Raw genomic sequence first — 23008 nt, forward strand, 5'->3', positions numbered from 1 at the left:
TGAAAGACTTTCACAGGAACCACAGCTGGGGCCGTTTTTATTATTATTACTTGACATCAGTATTTATTTATGATCATCAAAGTGTGTCGTGATTTTAACGTAAGTTGTATTGTATTATTTACGTGACTCAGATTTTTAATTAAGATTTTCTCTTTATAATTCAATTATGAAGTTTTAAAAGCATTCAGGCGGTCGTTGCACGACGTGGCTGGACGCATAGGCCTCTTGGATCTCAGCTTGGGCCAATATTCAATACCCAGCCGCTTTTAGAATTCTGATTTCAGGACGTCGTAGAAAGCATATTCTCGTGTAAGTTACTATTAGCGGGTTGTTCACAACACAGAACAGTCTTGTTATATGCTTATTTACGCAACCTTATAACCGAGAACTGAACAAAATGCTTATGCACTCTTCTATAAATTACTAGCTGATCCCGCAAACGTTGTTTTGCAAAAAAAAATATTTTTAATTTTCAGTTTAAAAATAATGGTTGATCGTAGAGGGGTGAAAAATTAATGTTGTATGTATTTTTGTATGTTGTATCATTAAAAAAATAAAAACAAACAATTTCGTCAAAAAAATAAAAAAAAATTTAAGGGTGAACAACCCTTATCACTTAGGGGTATGATAGTAGCCGATTCTCAGACCTACTAAATACGCATAAAAAATTTGGTAAAAATCGGTCAAGCCGTTTCAGAGGAGTTCAAGTTCGAACACCGTGACACGAGAATTTTATTTATTAGATATCATAAGAGATCTTTAACATAAAAACTTTTTAATACAATAAACAATTTTATTCAATACATATATAGCACAGAAAATTTCAAAGGAATGCATTGCTAACAGTTTTTTTTTAATATCTTTCATTAAGGTTGAACAATAAAGAATCGATGTCTTACGTAGGTGGCATTTTGTGTAGGCGTGCCCTTTCTCCGTTAATACTCTAGGTGAGCTTTTTATATTTCCTGTAGCAAAATTAATCAGGTCACTATTATAAAGCTTTAATTATCGATGGTGAAGGTTACAAAAAAATATAGGGATAACATCTTTTCAGTCCATTAAGTTCACCATTTGGACCGGAATACTGTATTGTTTACATGGAAGCTGCACACTGCGCTAATATTGAAAATTTGAAGATAATTCTTAATGTATTATGTTAAATAATAATAATAAAATTATATGTGTAATGATAGTCATATGTAAATATTTACATGTATAGACAAGTAACATTTTTAGTAAAACTAGTAATGTGATTAATAAAAGTGTTCATAAGTAAGACATGTATCAACATAAACATATTATATAAGGTGAATGTGGTCTTATCGACGAAAGACTCCATTTTTAAACTTAATTTTTTTTCTAAAATTATCATTCTTTCTGAATAAGTTATACTTACATAATAACATGACATATAGCTTAACATAACTCAGGATTTAACAATTTTTTTTGGGTTTTATGAATGTAACGATAATACAATACCCGAGTATTTATTGGTAACGACTTATATTTAACCCTTCGAATGTTTACATGTTTTACCCAATGACCCGCATTTAAAAGTACAATAACACTATCAAGAAAGGGTTTATTAATAATTCATAAAGCGAGAAGTAAATTAAACTGTAGTTGGACTAAATAATGTGTAAGTCCTTGAGAATATCTAACTCACTACTAACAATCGCTCTAGCCAATAAACATTACAAACTGAGTTTGGCGCCAGTGTCGAGAGCGAACCATTAACGTTCCAATTTGAATATCGCTCTGCACTCTCAGCTACTGCGCTAGTGATGTAACTATAACTGACAATTATCATTTAATCTGTTCATTGATATCAAAATCTTATATATATTTTTTTATTTTTTAACCCTTATATACAACAGTCGAAAATGTAAACATCGTTAAAGTTTAAGATCATGACAAGTAAATGAGAAAGTACACCGCATTACATTCCCACAATAAATTCGGTATGCAAGTGTGTGCATTATCATCACGTAGAAGATTCCGCTATTTACATCGACAATACCACTTGAAGTGAGAGCAACACTAACGTAAGTACAATTCATATTGCATGTCCAGTACTGCACCGCCCACGGCGAGCTAGCTACGCGATGGTTCAAATGCTTCTCTGGTATGAACAAAAGAGCCACGAAACAAAACCGTTTGCACGGTATATCTATTCTTATTTTCATAACCATAGCGATCATCTTCGCTATTATATGATATTGAGTTGTTTTCTTTTATTTTTAATAGACAGTCCAAGACCCTATGGCACAAAAATATAAAACAATTGCATAAGTATCAAGACAGGCGGACCTCGACTCTCCTTAAGAGTCAGACGCTGACCTCTAAGTAACTAGACAATAGGACTATAATGTTTGTACAAGCACAAAGCTACATCAGTAATCTGAAAATTTGTACTTATGTTGAATTTTAATGTTTGCGATTTCATTTATTTTAAGTGGCAATTATTTTAGGTATGTTAATTCAATTGTTTAATTTAAAATCTATTTTTTAATTATTTAAAAATCTAATTATTCAAAACCAAATTATAATCATCATCATCACCTTGGTTGAGAATTCCTATACGGTATTAAGTCCGCCATAAAACAATGTTATACACAAAGTGAATAAATAAACAAATCAAGGTCACTAGTGCATTCTTCGTTAATTTAAACAGTGCTCATAAAATAGGTAAATATTTTTTGATAAGGTTCTTATTTACTAACTAAATAATATATCTGTTTGGAAAGCAATCTCATTTCAAAATAATTAATACTTCGTCGATTCAACCCCTATGGGCTGCACCTAATGCAAAATACAGCCTCTTGCAATGAAATCTTTAGGGGGATATATCATAATCGCCACACTTGGCAGGCGGGTTCCAGATTGCTGTGCAGACTACTTGTGGTACGTAGATGACGCTCCTGCCCATCCTCTGGAAACTCGTTTGTGAGTCGTAGTAGTTCTATGTAATTATTTCAGGAAGTGTTAATTAAATAAGATTGTATCCCGGGAATTGAACCCGCGACCTGCGATCAAGTCTTTGCTGTTTACTATTGCTTGGAATTAATATTTACATATTAATATTTACATACAACACCTTGTTACCTAATATTAAACTGATATTAAAGCTAAGTAATACAATAAAATAAATAATACAATAGCCCATTCGTAAATAAATGTTACAATTTCGGCTAAGCAAATATCGCAATAATTTTTTTGTATTCCTTTTACCAAATTGTATCGAAGGATGTGAAGTTACACAAAAAAATCACTAAGATTAAAATTCCTTCCTTATCCTTTATAACAATATGATGAGAACTCTAAAAAATGAGAACATGGTTACGCTTTTAGGATGAATACATTAAAAATGACGTCACTTCTCTTTTATAGAGCTTATCCTTAAACGAGATAGGACGGCGTAAAATTAGTCAAATGTAATACCTCAAAAACAGACATGGATACTTTTTAAAAATTAGTGACATCCTATGAATTTTTGATTGAAAATATTATTTAAAATACAGTTATATTATAATGAAAATTATTATAATATAACTGTAGTTTCGAAAATATTATTTTATTTAATAAATTTTATAAACATTAATAAAAATTAATTATTTCAGAAAGCAATATCTTTATAAGGTTAATGGATGTACATTTGCTGTCAATTAGTGTATCGTACACCTATCCAAAAGCTATTTTAAAATTAGAATTACTGCGAATTATAGTGAATCATTGAATTTGAAATAGGAAAATTTCAAACTCGATAATTCAATTAAAACTATAAATAAAAAAAATCCGTGACAATCTATCTCTGCAGATTGTATGTACTGATTGTTTGTACAGTCAGAATTTATTACAGAATAGACCTATTGGGTTTCATAATAAAAAATAAACCAGTAATATTTCAGATTGATCACTCTATTTATAGATGGCGATAGGATATAGCTGTACAAGTTTTAAAGTATTTTGGCGAGAAACGAACTATACATTTACTTTTTTAAAGCTTATATACCTAAAACCTATTACTCTGTATAACTACATAACTACCGTTTTGAGACAAAAAAAATATTAAATTAAATAATTCTGAAATTTTTAATTATTTCCTTGTAAAAAATAAAAAATGTTTTATGTAATAAATAATGAAGGGATCAGCTTAAACGTTAGGACATTAGATGTACGTGTCTAAATTGTTATAATGTAGTGCGGACAAGAGCCTGAAGGTAGGACTCTGAATTATTAACGTTTAAGTTGTGTCCGGGACCCGAGCCGCGGTCCATTAACAGGCTCCCGTCCTTGTTGCGTGACTCCTCGCATTTGTAAACTTCAACTACCCACCCAGGAATAACATAAACCGACGAAACAACCTAGGTCCATTAGTAAGTAAAGATGTCTGTAGGGTCATGATTGAAAATTAGTGTTTTGCCCACTGGGTATTTTTGGTCACCGAATCATGACTCATTACAAACTACTGTGACATATGGCTGTACCTACAGACATATTTAAATTATTTTTTGTCTTTATTCATGTTTCGTTTTATTTTTAGTTTTATTTTTAAATTGTTGTTTCGTATATGTTATTGTGTGTATGTTATTGATTATTATGGTGTGAAATAAATAGTTATCTATCTATCTACATTCGTTATGCTTAATTAAAACATTGTCAAACTCTATTTAGATTAAATTAGTGGTTCAAATATGTTGAACGGTCACGATTCATAGAAACAGCTGAACAAGAAATTGATAGTAACTCAGATAAGATATCTCGTTTCGCAGAAATTCGGTGACTGATGTAAAGGGTTTGATAACTGCTGTTTACAAGTCTAAAACAATTTAACTTTATATTGCAATGGGCCCTGACGTGCGATCTGGGAACTTGTTTACAGTTACACGCGAGTACGATCCCCGGGCTAACATGTCGGTTGATTTAGCAGAATTCTTTGAATATATATATGAAGACCCTATATACCTGCATAGTAACATCAATAAATATAAGAACAATAGCAAAGTAAATAGGATTAGTACTAGAAGTATAGAAAAACTAGATGTCTGTTTTTTTTTCTTCTGCTTTTCAATTGATAGACACCAACTACAATGCATAGGCCTCCTACAAAGAACGCCATGATGCCAGTTTGGCTATATTCTAATGTTGATGCGTGCTGTTAGCCGTTTTGGCTTTTACAGCTTCATCGGACTCAGGGTGCCCCCATCCATCTTTAACTATATCGTCGATCCACCTAATGGGAGATGTACCCAGGCGGCCTCTACCGGTACGTGATAGCCTCTCGAAAACTTTTTAGTCTCAACGGGCAGCGGTTGCACGAGGGATTTTCACTGCCACTACAGACTAGCAATTCTTTGAGTCACGTCGACTTGATTTTCTTCGGATCTTCTCATTTCTGACGAAGCTCCGAACAACTTGCAGCGAAGCTTAGTCGGATTTTTTTAGAATCCATAATATTTACCTCTACAAAGAGCAACTGATAATTATACCAGTAATATTATATTTAAAGTTAAAATATGTCAAAGTGATCTCAAAAATACTCGAATATGTTTGTTGTGAACTATTTACTTTATCTTATGATTAGAGCGTGTTAGGCTAATTTCGTTGTAGGTTAAACGATGTGGTTATTTTGTAAATCAATTTAAATTTAATTTGTACCTATTTGAGGTTTCTTAGCATACACAAGTGATCACTCTAAATAAGTTAAAATAGATAATCACACAAATAAATATGTCTAAATAATTTTAGATTATAAAGGCAGTTTAAGGTTTCAGCGATAAAAGTCTATATTCCACGTAAAAAGTGCTTACTTATTCTCCAGGTACCAATATAAAACAGCAACATTTTTATTTATGTTATGAAAATATTTTTAAATATACAAACGGGTTCATTTAAAATATTACACTAAGATGGTTTCAAATGCTTTAAAATAATTGATATATTCAATGTACAAAATAAATGTTTAGTTAAATATGAGATATTCTTTAAAGCGAAGTATAAATTTCACTGTATTATTACACAAATCAAAGATTAAAGGAAGGACGATGTTAACTGCGAGTCTTGCGCCTACGCAATTCTACTGATCTCTGTATTCCACTGTTACGACACCCACTAGAACAAATGTCCTGATATATTAAGACGCTAAGTAAAATTTAAACTAAATGAAATAAACCAAGCATCAACCGACCAGTGGTATTCTAGCGGTAGACGACTGAGATATGCTAACGAAAGTTGCGGGTTTGATTCCGGGGATGCAATTTTATATAATTCACATTGTGCATTAATTACATAGAATTGCCACTGCTTTTAAAAAAGTTTTCGGAGAATGAGCGGCAGCGTCCTCTGATTATGTCTGTCTTGATTATGGTATATGTTTGGAGTGGTAGTATGTTTGGAGAAGGCCTATGTCTTGCAGTGGGCGTCTATGGGCTGAGTGCGGCGAATACAAACCAATTTTAATTTATTAAGTTGAATCCACCATTGACTGTTACAAAAATATTATGAACAAACCTAAATGTGATAGCTAAAAGGAGCTAATTCAACAATTTCGTTTTAAAACTAATAATAATATTAATCAGGTTATCAAAAAAAAATTTGAAGCAAATTATATTTTCAAAACATGATACACAATGGAAATCAAATTAACATATAAAATAATATTAACTGAAAATAAAATTGATTGGCGGAAGTAGCTATATATTGGTCCTTTTCTTACTTATACTCGTACAGCTTATTATCAATTTAATATATTTTATTTTCAATAAGTCATATAAAATAATTTTAATAATTTGTACATTTGAATTTTACAGTTATTCTAGAAAAATAGTAGAAATAATTTTTGATAAATTAAAAATTACAAATTTGAAGATTATGTTCAAAATAGAGTCAATATTTTAACGGTTTCGGCACTTTTGGATCTCTTAATTCTTATTTGCATAAATATATTATACTATTAAAATATCTATCTATGTCATTATGCTTTTCGCGGCTCTTATAGAGTCTTTAGAAACCATATTCATTCACTGTATCTATAACAGATTTTTAATTGAGTATTTTTAAGCACACAGTCTTGAAGAAGTTTGCGCGCTGGAGGACACATTTTCAAATTAAGTTCAATCATACTTCAGATGTTACCCCGTAATCGCGATCACTTTTCTCTACAATTTTCGTTTTTGATTTGATGTGGTCTTTATTTCTAAAATGTTATTTATTATTCTTTAAAATGTTGTATCACCTATAAAGGAACACAACAAAACCTTTATTAATACGACAATTTTTAATGTATTTTTAATTTATGTGTACTGCTGGTCTACCTAAATAAATAAACCCTTGTGGTTATGACATTAAAACACTACATATTTTGAAGCTCAGTAATATATATCACAATAAATATAACTCTAAAGTGGTGATTTACCCAAGTGGACGTGTACAGTTATAAAAAGAGACGCCGGTAATGGGTCGTTTCTCACTAAACTGCTCCTAAGAGGTCTCTACTAATGTAACATTAAAGTTAAACGTAAGATAAGTTTTGTTTTTATTCGGTTGAGATGAATACCGGTGTTTTAATGGTTGTAAACGAATATTTGCGTGCAGTTAATTTTTTCAATTCACACCGTTATTACTTGCCTTTTTGAGTAACTACAATTTTAATTCAGTAATTCCGGAATTATAAAAGCATTTTCATATAGTTAAGAGGGCAATGTCTGTTATTTCTTAACGCAAACAAATTAGATGATCCGTAAACGAGCAAAAATAACCGATACAGCCAGGCGGGTTAGTAAGTTAAGTTAAGAAAGTGGCAGTAGATAGGCTACATAGCGTGCAGAACAGATGGACGATAGAGCCTTAAGGTTCTAGAGTTGATATCATAGACCGGGAAGCGCAGCGGAGAACTTCCTATGACTAGGCGACCTTGTTAAGGCCGCTGGAAGTCGCTCGATGCAGGCCGCTTCTAACCGGTCTTATTGACTTACACTAAGAAAAGATTACTAGTTTCTGTTGCAGTAAGGAGTCGAAGAAAGAAACATCGCATTATTTATACATAACGCGGAGAGTCGCGGAACCTTTCTAGTGTGCAAGGAATGAGTAGACAAAAACAAGTGTATAATACGAGTCAATATGAGTACTTAAATCATAATACATAAAAATAGGCGAGTAAAAATTAAATTTAATAAAGGATTGTATATTATAATAATAAAAATAAAGTAAAATGGAACGAAATTTAAATCTGTATTATGCTTGTGCGAAGGCGATAGAAGTGAATGTTGATTAATGATTAATGAAAGGATTAAGAAAGAATGAAAGGAATTAAAGAATTTGGGAAAAATAAAAGGCGACGAATAATAAGTGACATTGAGGAGGAAAAAAAATGAAAAGCCTAATAATAAAATATGTGAAAAAATATTTTAAAAATAGCCCCTGTGTACCCAAGACAAGAGAAGTACAGCAAAAAAACCGAGCTTATTGGATATCTATGGAGAATGCCAATGTCCAGCAGTGATATAATTATACAGTGGGAAAGTTTCTTAATGATTTTGAAGTAATCAGAATGGTTAATTATTTCACATACATCAAGAAATATATCACCAAAAGTTTAATACAAATATCAATGAAAATTATATTTAGTAAATTCTATTTAATAAATATTTTAGAAGCATTATAGAAATATATTATTTCATGAATTACTGCGATATTTGATTTACAGCGAGAAAATAAATCGAGTAACATAAAAAAAAAATTTGGGGTTGAGAGAGACTGAGTATCGATCTAAAAGCGTATCGTTTGACGGTATCTTAATGGATTCTACGTTGCTTTAGGCATAAAAATTGTTAGAAAAAGCAATGCGATGAACAGACAGCGGTTTAAGTAGCTCGCGATCAAAAATTTCTTATCGTGTAATTTATTCAAAGGTTTCTTTTGCAGTAAATCGAGCTACAAATTCTAACAGAAATACTTTTTTAAATACATTCAAACTATTTTTCTTAAAACTATTTAAGAGAGTATTTTAATGAGTACTCAAATTTGATATCTCAGTTTATATATTTTGTTTATTTATAAGTACATACATATTATTTATCTTTCAACTCATTTACTAAAACTATATAAAAATTAGTATTCGAATTTATTATCTCTGTTTATATATTTTGTTTATGTATTAAGTACAATCATATTATTTTTCTTTCAACTCATTTATTAAAACTATATAAAATGAGTATTACAAATTTGGATTTCAGTTTATACATTTTCTTTACATATTAAATACTGTTGTATAATGTTATAATTTTTTTCACATTTATATACTTGAGTAAAAGGCGGAAAGTGCCGATTCCGTCTGGTTCACATGATTTTTATTTTGCAAAACAAAAAAAAAATTAATTACAGTAAATTAACATTTCGATTTTAAGAAAGAACACGTAATAATAGTGATTTGTCAAATAAAGCTTATAATTAATTTTATTCACTACTTACGAAAACTAGAATAAATTTTGATTAGATTGAGAATAGAAACTATGGGATATTAAGCCACCAATCCATTCGTTACCAAGATATCTTTAAATAACTACTGCAAACATTAAATTAAATCGGCTTAAAGTTTTAACTGCATACTAAAACTTTTCACACGAGCTTTGTTTACTGATGTTTACTTTAAATGTCGAGAACTTTTATTTAGAGTTTCTATAACAAACTAAGTGCTTAATTTGTTTATAGCGTTTTCAATAAAACGATATTATACAAATTAAAAACTAAACAATATTTTCTTTATTCAAAATACCACATGTTTTGCATAGTCATTTGTAAAATTGGCAAAAATAAATCCGGTAAGTTGAATATCAATTTTTATTACACATTTATTACGTGCAACCATTATGTCTTTAAAAAAAGGTTCGAGAATAATGGTGTAAAATTGTTAGAGATCTCTTATTACAAATTATGTAGTATATGTATACGTATATGTAATTTATGAATATATACCGTCAATAGCACAGCGGTTACTGAGACTGAGAATTGATCGCTGGTTCGATTCCCGGGATACAGCGTAATACATAAATATATTTTGTGCATTACTCATATAAGATTGTCACTGCCCACAAGCAAGTTTCCAGACAATAGGCAGCGGTGTCCTCTGCGTTCCACAATACCGATACGATTGCCAAATCGCCTGTCAAGCGTGGCGATTTTACTTTTTGCTTGCAGTAGGCGTCTATGGTCTTTAAAATACGATATTTGTTGGTAGTCCGTCTTTCGGAACCGAACCCGCGACTTTCGATTACAAGGCTGTCCTTATCGCTGGGCCACCATCGCTGTTGGCAATTAAATAGTATATATAACGTACATGATTATGTCATAAAACATTTTTTCTACGATTTTTACTCACTATATATTTTTTCTCTATGCACCACCTTCGGTTGAATGGTAGTAAATTGCTATACAGCATTACGTCCGCTATTACGCAATGCGTTAAAAAGGAATTAATAAATAATACATTTAAAAAATAATACACATATTTGCGAATTTATATTTTTAAAATAATATTTATGTAATAATATATAGAATATATATCTAAAAATAAAACTGAAAATTCTGAGTTATATGTTGTAGTAAGTTTCAACAGGTTTACAATTATACACATATTTAATGTAGTTTACAATGTTTAGTTTAAGTAAGAAAGTCTATAAAACTACGCATAAGCTTGTGACATGAAAATTGTATTATGAAAATAGTTTTTAATGTACATAGTTTGTTTAAAATATTATAGTGATGTAGTTTCATATGCTTTGTAATAATTTTCGTATCTAATGTAGTTTGCAATGCTCAGTTAAATTTGAGATAATCTCGAAAATGAGGTATAAATTTCGTTGTATACATAAATCAAAGATTTAAGGAAAGATGATAACTGAAATACGCCCACGTAATCTTACTGATCTCTGTATTCTACTGTTATGACACCCACTAGAACAAATGTCCTGATGGATTGAGCCGCTGGCACAGCAAAGCGAACAAAGTAAAGAAAACTAAACAGAAGTTCATTGATTTTTAAATAAATATTTATTTATTTAGATTCACCAATGAAAGTTACAAGAATATTGTAACGAACAAAATATTACGTAGTAAATACGTTAGTGCTATAATAATAACATAGATCAAATTATAATTAAAAAAAAATGAAAAGTTAATTAAGATTTTAAAACTTCATATCTAATGCAAATTCTAATTAAATAAAAAAATCTCATTGAATAACATTTTAGTTTAGTGATTTTTTTAACAAATGTGTTCATTATATTTGTTGGAATTTTAAGTAAAGTCTTAATTATGTGAAATGACCTAAAATTATATAAATATATTTCTCGCCGTTTAAAATAAAGATAAAAAGTTCTTTAGAAATATGCTAAGAGCAGTGTCGACTTTTTATTTATTTATTAATATGTACAAATGATCGTACATGTATAAATTATTCGGAATATATTTTTAAATTATAAATCTTTTAATAAAATAATCATTATTTCGTTATCTATACAAGATTTTGCAATGGTTATTACAATCACTATTAGCGCAAATTAGAACAGTATTCGATCTGACCGTCTCAATGATCGGACAAACTCTCATGGTATCACTGATCTGCGCGCAGACATAGGCTTTGAAAGCATTGCATCTATCACTGTTAATAGGCAATGTAACAAAACATTGTAACTCTCGGACAGGATTTATCCTATGGTCCTGTTCGCTATCCATGCTTGGAACAACTTTGGCTTTAGTTACACAAACTGGTTTGAACAAACAATAGTACACGATATACGATTGTTGGCAATGCTAGCGCCAATTTAACTTATTGTATGAATAATCTACCGTATACTTTAAAAGTTTCATCATTTTCTATTCGTATAATATGATTTCAGTACATACATTAAAATTCCTTTAAAAGATGGCACATTAACCTTTCACTACTTTAAAGATATTTTATCTTAATGTATTTATTTATAATAACTTTATTCTATTATTATTAATGACAATAATAAATGTAGGTATATTTTTAAATAAATAAATGTATGTATTTATAATTTTGAGTATATTTATGACATTTTAAAATATCTCGTATAAAGTACACGTCGACAACCCGCTCGCTCGTTCTTTCTCTGTTTCCGTACTATGGTTGTCTGTAAGATTGCTTTGTGCGATAAGAACACCCATTATGTTTTTCATGTTAATATAAGCCCTTTCTTTCTACTACGTGTACAGTGTGTCTAAAGACTTAAAATTCTTTATGTATGAATTGCTCATGGTTAAGTTTAGAAATTAAATATTAAATTTAAGATCCTTTTTAACATCTACATTATGAAAATATATCAAATTCATGAAAGAAACATGTCATGAAAAAGTAACTGAAATAAAAGAACAAAACACTTTTTAAATGTTTTGAAAAACAAATAAAATTATGCAAGTTATTTATGTATGTAGAGTTCCATGTTTTAAGAAACGCACTATTTTTTTGAAACGCGTAATTTAACTATTTAGTAATATTGAAGTATATTCAGAGTTGAGAACCAAATAAATGAAAAACTTATGTATCATGCTCATTAATTATAAAACTTCGTCATTTGAATGACACATATCGTCGTTTCATTTTAGCCCATAGACGCCCATTACAATACATAGACCACCCCCAAACATAATCGTCACGTTTGGCAGCCAGGTTGGCGAACGCAGTGTGGTACGCAGAAAACGATGTTTGCCTGCTGTATCCCGGGAATCAAATACGCGACCTACAATCGCAAGTCGTAGTTCTCTAGCTTTGGGCTAACACTGCTGGTCATATACATTTTGTAATGTAACTAACATATGAAATGGATCGTGAGTAAAGTAATGTATATAGTATAATGTAATGTATATAATATAGTGTTGAAAAGCATACTAAATCCGCTAACAGTTGAGCAGCGTAACAGAGTAACTTCCGAGAGGCTTGTACATTAAATTCTACAAAAGTACGTTGAGAAATTTATGTTCTATTAAGATTGAAAGGGCGTATAAAGCCTGGGATCACTAAAAGACATATTGTATATAATATTTTGTATTATAAGAGAGTAAGAGTTCGTACGAATGTATAATTTATTTAATATATTCTTAATGCAAGTATGATAATCAAAGTTTTATTTCAGACTATAAAAAAGAAATTCTCGCATAACCTCGATTACTAACACAAATCTTTTTTTTAAAAAAATGTTTGCGTTCAATGTCCCGTCTCCAACTTTTCACACCTAAGAATTCAATTAATCTCAGCGTGCACCCGCCAGACTGGCCGGCCTTCGTGACTCGTAATTACTTTTTATAACAAAAAGACCAAACAAAACCCCATCCACGTCCGAAGAACGTTTAAAAAAACCTTTGAAAGTAACAAATCCTGATAACAATGGCTGATGATATGTGCTTTGACATGCGAGAGAAAAATTTGTTACCGGCGTGTTAATACATTAGTTGTTTCGGTTTCAGGTATAGGCATTTATCTTTTTGATCTTATTAGGGGTTACATTAGAGCAATCTTAGTGGAAATTTCCTCTATTCCCACTGTTATATATACATATAGTCGAATAGAATAGATGATACAAAGGATGACGTAAAAATTTTAAAGGGGGTGAATGTGTCAGCAAAAAAGCTTTAAAGCTGTTACACCCATTTTTAATCAACCTGTATAAATTGATCACTCTGCAATATGTTACATCGATTTATTTTTCTATTGGTATGTGTCAGGCTAATAATTTTAGACCGCGCAAAGTTTGTATGGACACTAAGTTAAAAAAATTATGAAGTAATTCGATTTATGAAACGCTTTTTTTAAACCGTTCATTTTTAGATTGGGTGTTTTATACATTCATTTACTACGAATGTGCTATACATGCATTTCTTTAAAGCTTTTACACTTTTTACCAATCAACCTGTATACAAATGTACAGTAAGTGTACAAAAGTAGAATGTAATTTCATATATTATTTTGTGAGCTGTTACTGTATTATAATAATAATGTTCAAGCGGTTAAAATCATTATCCAAAATCTTATAACAGTTCGTAACGAACAGCCTGTTATAGTAAAGTGGTTATTTTATAAAACATAAACGATAATTCACTAGCACAAAATGCAAACGAGATTTATGCCTTCCATCCGTCTTTGAAATTGATGTACACTGCTACGAATAGCCTGCAGATATTTCAATATTCCATAAAAGAAAGTCATTTATTCAAGAATAGTACCTGCTGACTTCCCTTCATATTCCGCGGGCGTAACAAAGGCTCGCGGGATCAAGGAATGACCTCTGTGCGGCGTGCCGAGAACAGAACAACGAAGAATAAAAAAAAGTTTGCTCACGAGCACGCAAATGTAATCGAAATAACATAGTTCTGCCCCGGCAAGGTCCCGCAGAATGAGATACGGCTGTTTGATTAGCCATTGTCGGGCGACGGGCAACTCTGTCCCCAGTCACGTCGGACCCTTTTGATATCTACCTTACAAAAAGTGAACCACCAATAAGAAATAGTTAAAACATCAATTCAGGTACAAAAATGCATTATTCACTCTCCGCATACTATGAGAGGAATGCGTTGATTAAAAAAAATATTGTAATTCCTTTTGGATTAGCATTTATGTGGTTTAGAACAAAAAGTTAAATCGCACGTTTCTGATAACGTATTGCTTAATTACGCGGCTGTAATATGAGACATTAATCAATATTGTTCCTGGCGATTATGGTCGCTAATAATAACCGATAACTTTTGTACCTTTTTATTTAGATTTAATTGGCTGGCAGTGATTTGTGGGTTGGAGTGCTTAAGACAGCCTATTCGTTTTTTAATAATGATTTAGGGCTGTGCACCCTTTTATTGTCCTTTTGCGTTCTTTTACTGCTGACTATAAGCGAGTATTCTGGAAAGCAGTAAACTTCGAAGGTAACTAATTACACAGGAGGTGGGCAACACGCGCCCTTAGTACAACACGCGATATGAAGATTTTTAGCTAAGTAGTTGTAAAGTAGCGTAACTGTATGACTTGTGCGATCCTCTCGTAGAAGTTAAAAACGAATCCGTGGAAACTTGAAATAAGTTTTCGCATAAGTGGAGGATGCAGTTCGTTTTTAACTTTCACACAAAATTGATGTTTACATTTTCGTCTTTAAACTTTTAGAAATAAACTTTTAGTGTAACAATTTTTCAACTCTTTTCCCTATAAATTATCATAAGAGGTATATAATTAACTTATAGTTGGAATTTCCCATAGTTGAGGATAATTCTATATAAGTTTAGATATCTATAATATATTATAAACAAGATGGATACACATACAAAGACTTTAGTTTTTAATTTGTATATAAGAGATTTCAACCGATGTAATGACTAATCACTTAATCTCTGAAATCTTAAGGCTTAGAGACTTGACATTTAGTAGGAATACTCCTTTTACCTTACTCGACAATAAAGGTCAGCTAACATTTTGATCTGAATTACTTTTAAAACCATACCATTTAAGTAAATGTTTCGCCGACTTTTTTTTGTTATGTTAAAAAATACCAAGAATGAGATTATAAAATATAACTATAAAAGGCGGTAAAGGCCACGCAAAGCGGGCGGAGGTCATCTTTTAATAAATATGATTACACTAATAAATTTGTTTTCTATTTTTAACAACTACTTGAACTTTATAACAAAAGAAATGTTCGCATTTTTAAGGCTTCGCACAATCTACCAAATGAAAAATAGCCTGCCAAGTCTTACGATAAAAGGCGCAATAAGAAACGACAGTGGATCTATAAGTTTTCATGCGTGTATAGGTCGCCGGACTTGTAGGTACCCTTGGCGTCCGGCGGGCGGGTCTGCAAGCCGGTAGCCACGACCGGCCGAGGTTTGCTAGTACGGCACGGGCGGACTGACGAGGCGGACGCCTGTCGCACTCCTTTCATGTCTGCGTCAAAAGATGCGCGCATAACATAAACAATATAAATAGAGCATCGTGTCAGAGTGCGCGGACTGTGAGAAACATTTCGGTGTGGGGGTGAAGTCAAGCGGGGGAGGTTTTGGCGGGATTTTGTCTGGAGCGAAAGTGCATGGCGCGAGCGCGCCCTGTTTTACATAACTGATACTACGAGCTTTCGTAATTGTGTGATAACAGTGAGTACTGTTTGATTTGCTGACTTAATTAATTGTTATCCCTATTCCTCTCCACTACTGCTACAATTCTAATTGATCTAGTGTATATGCTTGCATTGAACAACCAATCACGTTGAAAAGTATAGTAATAATATTTTAAAATTATAATATTCCAAATATATTTATTAAGTGCTCAACTGCAAATGTATATACTCTGTTTATGATAATATTAAAACATTTATTTAAAAACAGTAAATATTTACAAAGGGTAAAGTTGATATTTAAGATTAAATATGTTTTAAATAATCAAGTGTGGATTGCAAAAAGAAAATATAGCATAAAACGGATTGAAAATATCTGATACATTCAAAATAGATCGAAAGCATGTTTAATTTATTTTAAAAACAACAATAACAACAACTGGTTTCTGTACAATGGGTAAGTTTGCGGGGCGTTTTTTTGTATCACAAAAATTATTATATACCCGACAATGATTGGTATTTTTTGTTTATATCTTAAATGTATGTAAAGATATGTCAAATGATTGCTCTACCATTCAAAAGTTAGTATTAAGTAGTACGTATTTACATGAAGGTAAAATTCTATAATCTATAGGCTATATATAGAAGTATTAGCGGCTGAAATCATGAAACAAGTTGACGTTTAAATATTGATAGTGATAAGTTACTCGGATAGAGCTAGTACAAAGTCTTCGGTGGAAGTTCTGATGAAGTTAAAATTTATTTATTATAGTATGAATACCTAACAATATGCTTATTATGTAAAATATTACGTGCATAAACGTTAAAAAATATATAAACATATATAAGGTTATACTTAACCAAACTAATTAAGTCTTTATCTATATGTCAACAAAAAATAGTAATTAATAACAGTTTTGTTTTTAAGTAAAGATTTGTATCTTAAATACATTGTTAGTCTTATTTGAGATAAACGTTGATGGCCACGATAGATAAGAATTATGCTAATTAGTCTTGAGTAGAGTTATTATATTTTTAATATAAAACATACGCTAGTAGTAAACAGTAACAATGAACAACTTTTTTATACGGATCCCATCAAATGTCATATCGCGTCATCACAAAGGCTCGCTGTTGTTAAATGCCGCTCGGGTCGTTTCTTAGTAATGGCACACCGTGGTGCGAATACCAACATCTTAAAAGGCAATTCTTTTATCGTTAATAGGTTCACAATGTTGTCACGTAGGAAAACAACGTCAAAGACCACGCGGAGCCGCTTGGGAGATGGTGGCGGACAGAGCTTAATCTTAACGACATATCTTTGTTCGCTTATCACCACAATGGCTTTTGGTCTCTCGTTAGACGCTTGCGACTACAACGTAAATTTATCATTGCCTCAACATCGTCGTGTTGTATCAATTTATACCACCTACAGCACCATATCTCAACTAAGTCAAGATTTATGTGCATAAGAATATTAATAAATTTAAGAATAATAGCAATATACGTAAGTTTAGCACATGAAATAAACTTGAGCTTGTTATAACCTTCTCTAGGCTTCATAGACTTAGTAGTTCTTTTATGAGCACCAGTGTACGGTATTACAATATACTCCTCTGTTATGTCTCTACATTATCTTGTTAATTTTAATAATTTCATAGGACAAAAAATTTTGTTAAAATTTTATTATAGTGAGAATTTTTTCCAAACGATATTATAGTTTAAGAATGCTAACAATGATTGCTTTTCTACTGTACTAATGATGTAATAGTGGCCACAAAAATCACTCTGATCTTGTTATGGGCTCATCTCTAATTCGCGTGCTTAGATTCCTTGATCTCTGGATGTCGATCCGATTCTTGTTTCTGTCAAATTGGATCTTCTGACATTCTTTTATTTAAGTACGCATGTGGTCACTTTAAATGACACTTAGACAACAATTTAAATAAATGAACGAAGTAAAATATTCACCTTAACAATATACGGTTAAAGTTAAAAATATCATTCAATAAGAAAAGGAATCGGAGATCCTCAAAGATATATTGAAAGATATTTATCTTGAAGAGATAAGAATTGACTTTGTGGATGCCGTATTTAAAAACCAGATAAAGCTCTAAGTGTTTAATCTTACTTGAAAAGTTCTAATGACGTTTACCATATCTCGAAAATTTATTCGTTGGCATCTCTTATCTTCTTTACTTAAGTTACATAGACTTTTTTATTATCATTATTCTTAACAAATGATTTGAATGTAAAATAATAAGATAACTTTCATTATCTAAAAGACGACGAATAGAAACAAATTTATGAATCAATGATGATTCTCTGGTTATACAAATAATTATTTACGTGTAATTAGATTAATCGTCTAGGAGTTTAAATAAATTTAAAATGAACGATAAAAATATTCGATTCGTCGACTTTAATTATAAAGCATATATTTACATGCCTTTTACTTTTACAAAAGCACACAGCTCCTTTTATATATATATATATATATATATATATATATATATATATATATATATATATATATATCTTTACAATTTCCGTTTTGATTTATTACAAGCTTTCGAATCGAATCTCTATACTGTGTAATATTTTAGGTGTAAAATCTTTAAAAAATGGTCATTTGTGTGCAAAAAGTTTCGAAGCTTTTCACTTATTTCCAATCGCCCTGTATTAAGTGATATATGTTACATTAATATATTTTTTCTTCTGGAATGCGGCAGGCATATAATTAAGTACAAAATCTGCAGGGCCAGATAGTAAATAAAAAATAATTTTATCTGTAATAATTCGAACTTCCCAAACGCTTTTTATTACTTACTATTTTATAATTACGATATTTATTATATCTGAAACTAATGAATTTTGGAAAAATGGTACATCCATCCAATAATTAACAGCAAATAAGCTTCTCATTTACCCTCTTGAATCTTTTACATCTATATATATCAATCAGCCAACAAATTAAAACATTGATACACAATACAAAACGATTCAAAGAAAATAATTTTGTGGAGTCAATAACAGTTTATAAGATAAAAGGAAAAGGTTATTAATTTTGTCGATAAGTCATAAGTGACAATTAAAATTTTAATAGTTCTCAGGTATTTTATTAAAATTTTTTAATGATAGGTTTTTTAGATGCCTTTACACAAGCACAGAAAGGTTTGCGTTGAAATCTTTTCTACTATCGATTGATGCGCATACGCATGTTTGAAGTTTGATGTGAATGTCGTCCTTATGCTTCGATGTCATTCTATCGGCATGTCAACACACAATATTACAATAAAACAATTAATTTGCTATTATAAATAACAACTATTATCTATTTGCTTAAATTAATTATTTATATGACAGTAGCAAGTTACAATAATTCCGTGGCTTATTGAGTTCTTTAGACTATGATTTATGAGTGGAAATATCTGGATATTCGATTAATTTTATGGTTTAAAAAATAAACATGCGGTTGCAGTCCAATACAGAGGTTACACCCGAATCCCCCTTATACCGCTGTCTACAATGCGGTATAGGTAACCAACAATTGTGATCGGTTGACATCATACAGAGGAAACTAATGAGAGAAAATCACGAATCTCAGAATAATGGAGAACTACACAAGAAGAGAATAGACTTTGAAAATGTCTAACGGACAGTGTAATATTAACAAATAATAGGTGTCAAAATAATACATACAAATGTTTGAAAATAGGTGTCAAAATCATTTGTCGGAAGAAATCTTTTAAGCTTTCACACATATTTTCAATCAACCTGTATAATGTGATATTTATGAAAAATGTTATGTCAATTTATATTTTGTAAATACGACAGGTCAATTACTTTTGGCAATACAGTCTACATAGAAACATAGTAATCAATAATTAATTTTAATATGTTATACTCACAATATTTGCAATCGCATTATCTTATTATATAATAATTGCGCTATATATTATTTTAAAACATTTAATTTTTGTATAGGGTGTACATTAAGTTTTTTTTAAAACAATACATTAATTGAAGAAGTTAATAATCACAAATTTCACCTTTTAAAGCCTCTAAATCTATAAACAATGACTCTGTGTATCTATTAATGTATATATAGCAGCACCGTCGCTCATAAACCACAACATGGCCAAGAGTGAAGAATCAATCTTTAGGTTTATTAAGGAAATTGCCCAAAGCCTCGCAAGAACTATTAATACCTTTAAAAACTTATAGAATAAATTTTTTTTGTCTAGATGTGTTTAGCTATTATTGCTAATCTAGATAAAAACTTTAGTTTTTCAAGGTTCTAATTTAAATGTAAATAGCTGGTTATTAGACAAAAACATCATTCATGTAAATTTATCTCCCAAAGAAATGAATCTGGATGTTATACATACGTCACTTCCATCGACATTAGTCCTTCCAGTTGTTCTTACAAGCTTTAAGAAAAAAATTAGGTTTAGGTATACAGTTTCGTAAATATAAATTTCGAATTTATAGCATTTTTAGTTTTTTGTGTACAGTCAAAAACAAAATATATTTTTACACCTAAGAGTAAACAAAGAAATGTTATTTTTATTTTCTATTCATAGTAAAAGGTAATTTAACAATGTTATATTAAATCATGTTGGTTAGCCATAAATCATTACGCAACACTTATAAAGCTTTATTCGTACAACATTTCAACTTTATCTACACATTTTATAGCGCTTATATCGAGGCGTCCGTGATTTGGTGTAATAAAGAAGTAGTGACTGCGGCTTGAGCCAAGACGCCCCGGTTTTTGGCAATTACTGCGACCACCGGCTGCGGTCAAGCAGTAGCTAGCTAATTATATCGCCTTCAGATCTAGGTCGAAATGTGGGCTACATTACTCTTGAACAACTATTTAACTGAAAATCATTAGTGGTGAGTCATTAAAGAAATTCCGCGGTGACCTAAGTCTTTAGTCACATATTTTTTTATAAATAAAATACACTTGTTACAGTGTGGGTTTGATTAATAACATAAGTCGCGAAATATCTGTTCGTTTATCAATCACATTGCTTGGAAAGTAATTAAAATGTACGTCAACATTAACTCATTAGTAGTGGTTAAGAAAATACATGTAAGAAATGTATTCGATGTAGATAAGAAAACATGAGAAATTTTTTCAGATGATTTGGTATATATGCTTTGAATATGCATAACGTATATAACAGAAGCTATAACAAATTTTGTATACTTTCAACTTCATCGAGTTCGTAAATCTTTTTCGTTCTATGGGCAACGTATGCATTATGACAAAATTTAAAAAAAGGTTGTCAAAGAAGGTTTGTGTGTAACGGGTTACTCTTTAAATGAATTCATTAATCATAAAACCTTAGGAATAAAATGCTCGTCTTTAAACTATTATATATTAATTAAATAAACAATTTTATATTCTTTTTAAAATATATTCCTCTGAATTTCTGTATCGTGTTCAGGTCTAAATCATTTAGTATTTGAATTTTAATAACCGAGAATTTTTAAATTGTGATGATTTATTTAAAAAACAATTATATTATAATCTTTAAATTTCAATAGTTTTATAAAATTAAGAGAACATTTAGTATATTTTCAATTTTGCAAAAAACGGTTATGCATCTTTATAAAATGCTTTCGTTTTGACTTACCGGATGAACACGTGAATAAAAAAACAAATATTTGTGTTTGATTATCTCATAAGAAAGCTAATATGCGCTTGGGAAGCAACGACCTTTAGAAATTTCCAATGGAATGTTGTAGTGCGACAATGTTACTTCGTATGTAAACAAAAAAAAACTCGCCTTAAAATTTTTACTGAGACATTTATTAACAATAAATAGATTACATTTTATAAAAGTAGTTTTAGTACACCATTGTTGAAAAACTTACACTAATGCAAAATTAAGTAGTTTTCAAGTGAGATAATATGAGGAAATATTTATGTATATATATATATAACAACTACAATTTTAGATAATAACTAACTGTCCCTTACCCGCTTTGTGTGGTCCGCATAATTGTGATAAATGTATTTGATAGGCTAAAAATATACGAGTATCCAAACATCGAAAAAGCCAGCGACGCATATGACTCAAAAGGTTATGTCAGTGGGTGTGAAGATATTGGTATGGAGAAATCAAATCTACGTAAAACTCTATGCATCGTCAAACCGATGTAAACTTGATATTTTCGGATAAATTGCTTGATACTGTTATGCATCCAATTGCCCCTTAACATGTAATTGATAGTGTAGGCATACCCTACGCTATCAATTACAAGTTATTATTCTGTATTGCTATATATGCATTTAAAAATATCTATGATCGGATTTAATATTGTTATTACCATCACATTTTGATAATATATCACTTTAACGAAATAGGTAAAATTAGAATTTACAGATCTCTATAGATTGTATATTTAAGTTGTCTTCCCGGCATATTTTGAAGAATAATAAATGAGATATTCAGGGTTACGTCTAGTACTTCAACGGGATAGAACCAGAAATGAGGAGATCCAGAGACGAAGAATACTAACATAGCCTAGTGGATTGTCAAGTTCAAGCATTGAATAGGCTATATAGTGCGCAAAATTGACACCCACTGGGGTTTTTAGTTTCTATAGTAAAGAACAAATCCCGGCACGGCATAAGATATGCAACCGCAATATTTATTAAGATCGTCGAAGGTCACTGAATGCAGGCTGCTTCCAACCTGTCTTGTTGGAAATCTAGGGAGAGGCTTATGTCCAGCAGTAAATATCCTGCAGCTGAAATGACGATGTTGATGCCAAGCATGTAGACAATTACCATTAATATTAAAATTGATATATCTTTGTATATTATTATTCATGTGAACGTATATTTTTTTATAAATACTCATTTCATTCGTTAATCAATGCCG

The 23008-nt window shown here is 30.7% G+C and overlaps 1 protein-coding gene across 1 annotated transcript in view; it reads left to right on the top strand.

Moving 5' to 3' along the window:
- Positions 1-15910: 15910 nt before the first annotated feature.
- The window catches only part of Cad86C (Cadherin 86C), a 107436-nt gene continuing 100338 nt past the window's right edge, over positions 15911-23008 (top strand). The window contains exon 1 of the mRNA XM_068776206.1: positions 15911-16146. The gene's annotated coding sequence lies outside the window, so the exon portion shown is untranslated. The remainder of the gene's footprint in view (positions 16147-23008) is intronic.

Source organism: Battus philenor, unplaced genomic scaffold, assembly GCF_028537555.1.
Source record: "Battus philenor isolate CCGP_79_NKW_IND1 unplaced genomic scaffold, ilBatPhil1.0.hap1 SCAF_12, whole genome shotgun sequence".
NCBI classification, from domain to species: domain Eukaryota; kingdom Metazoa; phylum Arthropoda; class Insecta; order Lepidoptera; family Papilionidae; genus Battus; species Battus philenor.